We start from the raw sequence: 11,587 nt of genomic DNA, 5'->3' as shown, positions 1-11,587 counted from the left end.
ACGGTGCAGGGATTTTTTTGCATGCAGCACAGTGCATTTTTGGTTCCATAGACTTCAATAGAATTGCATCAAAAGTGCATACATTTGGTGCATTTTTTGTTTTGCTTTCCTGCATGACAACAGACACCTCATCCCAGCAACACTTCCCAAAAAATGCTAAATGCATTAAAATGCATCAAAAATGCACATGAAAAAACACAAAACACACAGGAAAAGGCGCCACAAAAATGCATCAGCCGCACATGCATATATAAAAAATATATATATATATTTTTAACCTATAGTGTTAGGCTCCTTTCACATGGGGTGGGCTCCACTGGAGTCTGGCTGCTTAGCAGGGAATTTGTCTGCTGATCCCTGCTGAGCAGATGGATGGCTGGTCTGTGTCTGCTCCGCTTATGCAGAGCAGACACAGACACAGCCCGCTCTTCTCTATGGGCGGTCAGATGTAAACAGACTGTATGTCCATTTACACCTGACTGCCATCCGATCCCCCAAATGAATTATCCCCGTCCATATGTTTTGAGCGGTTAGGATCAGATCGGATGTCGGCGGGTGTTAACGAACACATGCCCGCTGCTCCACAGAGAAGAAAAACTGACAGGTGGACCCAGTTGGTCCGCTAGTGTGAAAGAGGCCTTAGACTATTTTCTCTATTAGTAGAATGTGCTTTAACTCTATTGGTGAAATGTTCTTTAAGTGGTTGCAAACCCTTAGGCCCTGACCACATCTGGCATTTTGGGATTGGGTGCACAGTGCAGTTTTGCCACAATAGATCGCATAGCAATCGCGGCACACTACTTTGCACAAAGCTTGTTGCCCAAAGGAAGCTTCTACTCCTGTTTTGCAACTATTGCAGCGTGAATTGCTGACAGAATTATGATGATCACTCAAGTGATTAGCCTCAGGTGATGCACAGAGCCTACTGGGCCTACTGGGCACTTTTACCCCCTTCCTACCCAGGCCAATTTTAAGCTTTCATCACTCTCACACTTTGAATGTGAACTTTTTTATCATTTTTTTCTCACAAAAAGAGCTTTCTTTTGGTAGTATTTAATCACTGCTGTTTTTTTTTTATTTGTTAAATTTGAAAAAAAAAAAGTTTTTTTTAGTTTCTCAGTAAATTTTGTAAGTAAGTAATTTTTCTCCTTTACTGATGTGCGCTGATGAGGCAGCACTGATGGGCACTGATAGGCTGCACTGATGAGGTGGCACTGAAGGGCACTGATGAGGAAGCACTAATATGCAGCACTGATGGGTACTGATAGGCGGCACTGATAAGCACTGATAGGCAGCACTGATGAGCACTGATAGACGGCACTGGTGGACACTCATGGGTGGCACTTATGGGCACTGATGGGCATTGATGAGCAGCACTGATGAGCAGGCACTGAAAGGCAGCACTGACTGGCAGCACTAATGGGCACTGAGTAAACGAGTGGCCTCTATGGTAGGTTGCTGATGTAGGCCAAAATAGAGACTTGTACTAAAATAGCAGAATATCGGTAAATGACGTTGGACAAAGAACTCTGGTATGGGAGATTTATTCCATCTTTCTGGCCAAAAAGAATGGACACTCCTGACCCGACTAGTGTCTACATGTCAAGAGTGTCTAATACAGCTAATACAGTGTACATATAATTTTCAGCATAATGCGTCACAAGCGAACAGGCAGTACACTTCCGTTATACAAAACATTCTAACCTTTTAAAAATCAACCTAAATCAACCTACGTATGTTAACCCAGACAGGTTCTGCAAAACATAATATATTTTTAAACCTTATGTAAAACTTTTGTTTCTCTGCAGTATGCTCTTGCACAAAAAGAGGAACCACAACCTGTCATAAGAAGTTTCAGGATGAAATACAAGAAATATGATTCTTAGCTGAAATTCTAAATGAGTCTTACTACACACATAACTATGGCCATATAAACTGACCCTTGTTGCCACTTCAGTACCATCATCCAGGAATCTAAGATTAGCAAAGTTGGGAGCCTGATCCCCAATCAGGCTACCAGAAAAAATTACTGTACCGCAATAGTCCAAATGCCCTAATTTTTTCTGGTAGCCTGATTGGGGATCAGGCTCCCAACTTTGCTAATACTAATGGGCACTGATTGGTGTCACTGATGGGCACTGATGGGTGTCACTGATGGGCACTGATTGGGGGCACTGATGGGCACTGATTGGTGGCACTGATGGGCACTGCTGGGGCTGTACTATAATCAGGGCACTGATGATCAGTGCCCTGATTACCTGTACATGTCTCCCCTGTGAGGAGATGCCATTGATCCTCGCCTCAAAGTCTGTTAGTGAGAGGCGAGGAGAGCCGATAAACGGCACTTCCTTGTTTACATGTGATTGGACACAGCTGATCACATGGGTAAAGAGCTACATCATTGGCTCCGTACCGAGATCAGGGTCGCGCCGTGTCCTAGGAACATGGCACAGGCGTGATCACTACGCTGCACGCAAGAGCGGACGTTCTGGGCCTTCATATGTCGTCATCCCAGAATGGGAGCGCATCCTGTCCACCACCATTTTACTATACGGCGGGCGGGAAGTAGTTAAACAAATTATCCTACATAAGCTTTACCTGTTTATCTGCAGCCCTTTCTCTCCTCTACAACCTTCTAAAACACACAGATCAAAGGTTATTTATCATCTCCAGCAGGCAGGGGGCAGAAATCTGATGTCACACACTGCACAGCATAGACCAGGGAGTTGAGTGTAATCTGAGATCTGGGTGGATGGAACACACACACACACACACACACACACACACACACACACACACACACATACACTCACAGTCTCATAGGGAAATATGCATAGCTAAAGCTGTCAATCACCTGCTGTGTGCCAGAGGGGGAGCTGCACCATCCTCTGGAATTTTGTGGTGTTGGCATAGACTGTCAAAAATGAATTGTGTAGATAGCAGAGCAATGAGAGAGCAGACAGAAATCACACTAGGTGCTTTGGGTTGAGGCTAGTGCACACTTCAGACACTTTAAAGCTTTTTTCTCTTAGGATCAAATGTTAAGGGATGTTACATTCTCCCAGTGAAAATCAACAAATAGTAACTAACATTTCACACATTAAGGCCCTTTCCCATGGGGCAGACTCCAGCATGAGTTTGCATGCTCAGCGAGGGATCTGTCCACTGATACCCGCTGGGCAAGCAGATGGCTGGTCCATGTCTGCTCCGCTTATTTAGAGGGGAAACAGACACTCTCCTCTATGGGTGGTCGAATGTAAATGGACTGCCTGCCTATTTACACCTGACTGCCATCCAATCCAAACCGGTCTGCAAGACAGAAGGGGAACAAATGCCAATCAGTCTGTTTTTAGCAGATCGGATTGGATGTAAACGGACACATATGAGTTTACACCCGCCACTCCACAGAGGGGAATAGAGGGTCTGATTAGGTCTGGCTAAAAAACAGGTGGACCCAAACAGACTGCTAGTGTAAAAGAGGCCTAACCCTAAAAATTACTCACTAACACTTGTCACTAACACTTCAACAAAACATTTTTTCTCTATAAGGTCATTGTTACTGTCTGTGTCTTTAAAGTGATTGTAAACGATCACCTTGTAAAACAACCCATTCAGTTTAGAATAGAAATGAAGGCAAAACATTTTTGTATAGATATAAAAATACATTATAAATACCTTTTTTTCCTTTTTTATAAATTATCATATTCCCTCTGTTCTCAGCTGCATCAGAGCTGGGGGAGGAGAAGAAGCAGTTCACTGAGCTTCCCAGTGAAAGGCTGTGTGAAGGGGACGTGTCAGGGAAAGTCTGATCATTGGAGGAGAGCAGCCTGATAATTGGCCACCGTGTGCTCTCCTGCTTAGTGTGGTCAGTTTTTAATAGAATAGCAAAGTGACTGGCAGGAACACCAGGGATTTCACACAAAGGAAGCAATACAAAGAGAACAGAATACTTTCTCATACAAGCACATGGTACAGCAGGCACATATCAGGAATATGAAGTGTTGGGGTAACAAACGCCTTAAGTCCCAATGAAAGATATGTTTGGCATTTATAGTAAAATAACTTTATATGCCTTTCATATTTTTACAAGCTTGCTTATCAATAAGTTGGTTATTCCATTAAATAAAGAGAGTTGTACAGTCAGGTCCATAAATATTGGGACATCGACACAATTCTAATCTTTTTGGCTCTATACACCACCACAATGAATTTGAAATGAAATCAATCAAAAGTAATGGGACAATTGGCTGCTCAGCTGTTCCATGGTCAGGTGTGTGTTATTTCCTCATTATCCCATTTACAAGGAGCAGATAAAATGTCTACAGTTCATTTCAAGTGTGCTATTTGCATTTGGAATCTGTTGCTGTCAACTCTCAATATGAGATCCAAAGAGCTGTCACTATCAGTAAAGCAAGCCATCATTAGGCTGAAAAAACAAAACAAACCCATCAGAGAGATAGCAAAAACATTAGGTGTGGCCAAATTAACTGTTTGGAACATCCTTAAAAAAAAAGAACGCACCGGTGAGCTCAGCAACACCAAAAGACCCGGAAGACCACGGAAAACAACTGTGGTGGATGACCGAAGAATTCTTTCCCTGGTGAAGAAAACACCCTTCACAACAGTTGGCCAGATCAAGACCACTCTCCAGGAGGTAGGTGTATGTGTGTCAAAGTCAACAATCAAGAGAAGACTTCCCCAGAGTGAATACAGAGGGTTCATCACAAGATGTAAACCATTGGTGAGCCTCAAAAACAAGAAGGCCAGGTTAGAGTTTGCCAAACAACATCTAAAAAAGCCTTCACAGTTCTGGAACAACATCCTATGGACAGATGAGACCAAGATCAACTTGTTCCAGTAATGGGAAGAGTATGGAGAAGGAAAGGAACTGCTCATAGCATACCACCTCATCAGTGAAGCATGGTGGTGGTAGTGTAATGGCGTGGGCATCTATGGCTGCCAATGGAACTGGTTCTCTTGTATTTATTGATGATGTGACTGCTGACAAAAGCAGCAGGATGAATTCTGAAGTGTTTTGGGCAATATTATATGCTCATATTAAGCAAAATGCTGCAGAACTCATTGGACAGCACTTCACAGTGCAGATGCACAATGACCCGAAGCATACTGCGAAAGCAACCAAAGAGTTTTTTAACGGAAAGAAGTGGAATGTTATGCAATGGCCAAGTCAATCACCTGACCTGAATCCGATTGAATGAGACTCATGGGGAAGAGGGAAGGGACACGGGGCAAGTTAGTATAGGTGGTTTGATCAGTCAACTTACTGATCAGTTCCTGACCGTACACATATAAGGTGTAATTGCTGTAACCGAAGTAAACTGCATATAAATCTGGACTAAGGACTGGGGGAAGGGGAAGGGTTTTCCGATATAGAATTACTGGGGGGGAAAGAGGTTACATTTGGCAATTAATGGTCAGGACATGTGGTGATAATATAAAAGGTAACAATTTATTAAGCCATATTAAAATCACCTGGGTGAGGTGAAACATACAAATATGAAGATAATGCACTATAGAAAGCAGAAGATTCAAAATCAAGGTTTGATGAAAAATTAACGGACAAACACGACAAAAAACACACACAAACAATACGGCACGTACACTGTCCGGACCTATATATGTTGCTCGTCAACAGAGCAATCAAATCAAGTCATGGCAGTCAGATGCTTACCAATGCTGGGTATGGGCCAGTGTTAAATTTAGTGGGATATGTTGCCGAGAAACATATAGGGAGCGGGGAGGGGGGAGGAGGACCAGGGAGGGAGAAAGTATTTTAGCCAAGGGGATAGCTGAGCTAGTCCTGCAAGGGAAATGAACTGGTGAAGTTGGATGCGATCTGAGTGGTCCACGGCAATGGGACTTTGGGTATAATCACAATGAAGTCCAATCGTGCAGTGTGAGCAACAGTGATTAGTCCGAGTTGCTTGGTATGGGACTTAGTTTTCAGCGTTCATTAACAGTCTTCAAGAATATACATAGAGTACTATGGAATGCGGTGTGGGGTACTCCGGTATACGTATGGCAAAGATGGAAACAGTTAGTATGCATGCAGCTGTATGATGTCCCCTGTATGGGTGAACTAGAGTTTGCTCATACTTTACCCCCCGTGGAGATTCTTGAAGGCTGGTTCACAGTCCATTCTGTGAAGGACTGACGAGATCCCGAGGACAGCAGGAACAGCACAGTGGCGGCAGCCGTAAATCACCTTGGCAGTATCCTAGCGTTCCTCTCGTGTGGTGGGAATTCCTTGCTAGGCACAGGTCGCATGGGCAGCTCGAGGCTATGTCAGCGTGTGCTGTATGCTAGATGTGGCCTCGCAGCTATACGGCTCCTCTCACCCGGCCTCGCAACTATACAGCTCCTCTCACCCAGCCTGCTCAGTAAACAGTGTTGGTGCCGGTGATGACGTCAACGCGTTTCGCTGTTGCGTGGTAGCGTAGCTTCTTCCTGGACGTTTGATTGGTGAGGCCAGCACACACCTTTTTATTGTGACGTGCTGGCTTCTGTATAGCCAATCGGCAGTGTGGTTGAATCAAATACAATGTTTCCTGATATGGGACGATGTAAAGCGTGTGAATCATTCACTAATAACAAACCAGCATGAGGTGTGTTGTAACTGGAACACAAAATTTACGGCCGAAACCGTTACTTTTGTAAATTCTTTTGCAAATCATATAGCACAAGTGTGCATGAATAGAATGGAAATATATTAGTGTAAAGTGCATATCATTAGGTTCCCAAGGGGAAAGGGGGAAGATACATGAGGTTAGGGACAGAGAACACAATTTACATGACGTTGAGGGCAGCTCTAAAAAATATTTTACAGGGGTTTGATATCATTTAAGTAATTCAAACATTAATCATGGCACATGATTTTACTGAAATTAGTCAGGTAGAAATTCTTGGTAATTTCTATTTCTATTTATTTATGGTTTAAAGAGTTACATTTTAAAGAATTTTTTGTTGGTCATTACCATATTTCAGATAGTGTGGATAGCTAGGTCCAGAAGGTGCCCAGATGTTGCTTATGGGCTTAAAAAGGCCTGCAGGTTTAGTTCTGTGTTTAAGCCCAGAGGGACAAGGGACTTCAAACGGTACACCCACCGTGCAACATATATAAGTCCGGACAGTGTGCATGCCGTATTGTTTGTGTGTGCTTTTTCTCATGTTTGTCCGTTAATTTTTCATCAAACCTTGATTTTGAATCCTCTGCTTTCTATAGTGCATTATCTTCATATTTGTATGTTTCACCTCACCCAGGTGATTTTAATATGGCTTAATAAATTGTTACCTTTTATATTATCACCACATGTCCTGACCATTAATTCCCAAATGTAACCTCTTTCCCCCCCCGGTAATTCTATACCGGAAAACCCTTCCCCCGGTCCTTAGTCCAGATTTATATGCTGAATCTGATTGAGCATGCATTTCACTTGCTGAAGACAAAACTGAAGGGAAAATGCCCCAAGAACAAGCAGGAACTGAAGACAGTTGCAGTAGAGGCCTGGCAGAGCATCACCAGGGATGAAACCCAGCGTCTGGTGATGTCTATGCGTTCCAGACTTCAGGCTGTAATTGACTGCAAAGGATTTGCAACCAAGTATTAAAAAGTGAAAGTTTGATGGATGATTGTTGATCTGTCCCATTACTTTTGGTCCCTTAAAAAGTGGGAGGCACATATACAAACTGTTGTAATTCCTACACCGTTGACCTGATTTAGATGTAAATACCCTCAAATTAAAGCTGAAAGTCTGTAGTTAAAGCACATCTTGTTCGTTTCATTTCAAATAAATTGTGGTGGTGTATAGAGCCAAAAAGATTAGAATTGTGTCGATGTCCCAATATTTATAGACTTGACTGTATATTAGCCATAACAGGGAGATGTCTTGAAGTATACTCAAACCCAACAATTAAAATCGCATATAACCGTTAACATGACATTTATAGCTATTTTTTAATCCGCAACTTTCATTAAAATTATACCTGGTGATCCTGAAGGTCCTTGTTCAGGCACTGTGGAAATAAATGCTGTCTGCCTTCCCAATTGTTTTTTGCTAAAGCAGCACTTCTCAAAAGGTTTGCAGTCTTGGAACCCTTAACCACTACAGCCCTTAACCCCCTTCATGACCAGGCCATTTTTTGCTATTCAGCACTGCGCTACGTTAAGGCCCGTTTTACACCTTTGCAAACTGGATGCAGCTTACACCGCATTTAATTCGCATGACATTTTAAAATATGTTCATTTGAATGAGGCTGGTTCACATATGTGCGTTGCATTCGCACTCCGCATTGGCCAAAAAAGTGTGTGTTTTCTGGGCATTGCAGTGCAAATTGCAAGCACATTATCTTCTATGGGAACGCATCCTATACGCAGATGCATTCCGTTCGGAACAGGATAAAATCCTGACCTGATCCTGATGTAAACCTGACCCGATATTAATGCAATCCTGACCCGATCCTGATCAAAAACTGACGTGAAACGCTGAACAACTACTTTGTCGATTAGCTGTGAAAACGGAGTTTCAATTCTCACCGCAAATGTGTGAACCCAGCCTAACTGATTGCATGGTCACGCAATACTGTACCCAAACAATATTTAAAACACTTTTTTTACACAAATAGAGCTTTCTTTTGGTGATATTTGATCACCGCTGTTTTTTTTATGTTTTGCACTATAAACGTAAAAACAACCCAGAATTTAGAAAAAAATATTATTTTACTTTCTTCTATAAAACATATATAACAACAATAAAAAAAGAAATCAAATTTCTTCACAGATTTTGGCCAAAATGTATTCTACTACGTGTTTTTGATAAAAAAAAATCCATATTAGTGTATATTAATTGTTTGCGTGAAAGTTATAGCACCTACAAACTGTTGTATATATACTGGAATTGATTTAATTTTTTTTTCATTTTATACTACTATCGGCGACAATCAAAGACTTCTAATAGGACTGCAATATTGCGGCAGACAATCTGACACTAACTGATGCTGGGGGGGCCTGACTAACTGCCAGTGCCATTATTACAGTGATCAGTGCTAATACTAATGACACTGGCTGGGAAGGGATTAACATGTAGGGAGAGCAATGGGTTAAATACAGGGCTTTTGTTCTCAGAAAATAGGTGCAGGAACTCCCCCTTTCTGAGTCACCCCTTTTCTCCTCCTCTACCCACCTCCGAGCACCCTCTACCTACCTCCCATTACTGCCCTTTTAGAGAATACAGAACCAAGTATCATTTTGTGGTGATAAGTCATTTGTATGGAATTTGTTAATGATAACAAGAAAAGCAGTAAAATAGATCCCCTGTAGCCAGTAACAATAAAGCCCCCTCTAGCAACAATAGATCCCAACATTAACAATGGGCCACCCGAAAAAAAATCCCCCGGCAGCAACAACAGAGCTCCTCACTGCCAGCATCAATAGACTCTCCAGCAGCCAAGCAACAATAGTTCCCTCCCTCAACAGTAGATCTCTCCCAACCATAACTGACCCCTCAGCGATATAAGACCTACCCCCAGCAACAATATGCCCCCCAATAGGTCTCAGCAGCCAGCATTAATAGACCCTGCAGCACAACCCAGCACCCCTTACCATTACATACAGTCAGTGCTGGAAGTGCCAGAACTGCGTTCCCACTGAAAAAAAGCCCTGGTTAAATATGTGCCTAACTATGTGCAATGTGTACAGCTGCTTTTTACTAATGATCTCTCTGCTTTGCAGAGGTGAGAAATTGACAGATCCCTCCATGTGTACAGAGCTCTGTGTTGAATTTCAACACAGAGCTCTCAGCTGTGAATGTACACAGCCGATCAGCACGTCCTGGCCATGAATCATTGACTCGAACTTGCTACCGGCTCCCGCTGTGTAAATCACAGCCAGCCTGGAAGCGTGCGTGCACGCGCCCTAAACCTGGAAGTAGGTAGCGACATACCAGTATGTTGCGTACTGAGCCTAGAATGACGCACACAACCATCCTGATATATAATTTTGTAATTAAAGAGCATCTTCACTTTTGTTGAGAAAAACAACATTCCCCTCTGGGTAATCATTGTACATTGCAAGAATTTTAGCAAACTTTGTTTCAGATTTCCACCTGTTTCTGCTCTGAAGAAAAAGCTGTATGCTGTATGGGTACTGGTCTTGAAAGGTATGTTGTATTGCACTGACTTTATAGAAAATTACTAAAGTTTGAAAAGGAAAGGTAATATTCAACCCCTTGGCGCTGGCCGAACTCCAAATATGCGGCCTCTCAGCGCATGGTCTTTATCACCGAGGGGCTCATATTTGCATGAATTGCTGCCTATGCAGTGGAGCTGAGAGCACACGCGCTGCACGCTCCCAGAACAGTTACCATAGACTAACCGTATGCTCCCGATTGCTCATTGCGGTCAGGAGTTTTCGGACCATGTGACCCACGTGACTGCCATGACAGCCAATCACTGCGGTCAAGTGATCCTAAGCTTGCCCCACCTCCTGCCATCATAGACCTCTTAAAGGGCCAGGAGGTGATGGTACTAAGAGGTTAAAGCGGAGTTCCGCCCGCCCCTTTAAAAATAGAAGTCAGCAGCTACACATACTGGACAACATTAGGAAACTTAGATGTCCTGGAGTCCAGCAATGTTGGCACCTCAGCCGATGTCATTGCGGGTAAGGGAACCTGGCAGTGTAGCCTTTCGGCTTCACGACCTGGTCCCTGCTGCGCATGCGCAAAGCGCTCTGCGCTCACTCGCTGGCCCAGTAGAAGGGGAGGGAGGAGGAGGGGGGCCAAGCTGCTAACGTACTTCGGCCCAGTCTCCCGGAAGTGGGGACAGGGTACCTTTAAAAAACAGGTACCCGCTCCCCCCGAAAGGTGCCAAATGTGGCACCGGAGGGGGGGAGGAATCAGTAAAGTGGAAGTTCCACTTTTGGGTGGAACTCCACTTTAATAACATTAAATTACAATACGGATTGTGTAGCACTTGTACAGTATATGCTATATATAGCATACTATATATATATATATATATATATATATATATATATATATATATATATATATATATATATATATACTGTGTATACTATATATGTATATATAATTATTATTTTTTATTCCCAATATTTTTTTCCAATAAAATAGAGTTACCCTGTAACTTCACATCAGAAGCCCCCTATCAAATGTCCTCTCATCACATCAGTCACTCCCCCTTCACAATTGAGTCCCCACTATACCTGAGAGCCCCCCCCATCACATCAGAGTACATTAATAACATCAGAGTCTCTCTGTCACTTCAGAGTCCCCCAGCACCACAGAGTCCCCCATTGCTAAATCCTATCATTACAGAGCCCCCAATAACAAGGTCCTTCCAGTCATAGGGCCCCCCATCACAGAGATCCTCACCACAGAGTCTTCCAATCTCAGAGCTGCCCAATCACAGAGCCACCATCACAGAGCCCCCAATCACATAGTCCCTTCTTCACATCAGAGCCCTGACTTTTCGTTCCAGCAGCATGGCAGAGGGCAGGAGCTGGAGATCTGGAAGAGGTAGACTTCTGACCTCTCCTGAATGCTTCCCTACA

This window comes from Aquarana catesbeiana, linkage group LG02 (assembly GCF_042186555.1).
Source record: "Aquarana catesbeiana isolate 2022-GZ linkage group LG02, ASM4218655v1, whole genome shotgun sequence".
NCBI classification, from domain to species: Eukaryota; Metazoa; Chordata; class Amphibia; order Anura; family Ranidae; genus Aquarana; species Aquarana catesbeiana.
Note: the sequence above shows the minus strand (reverse complement) of the source record.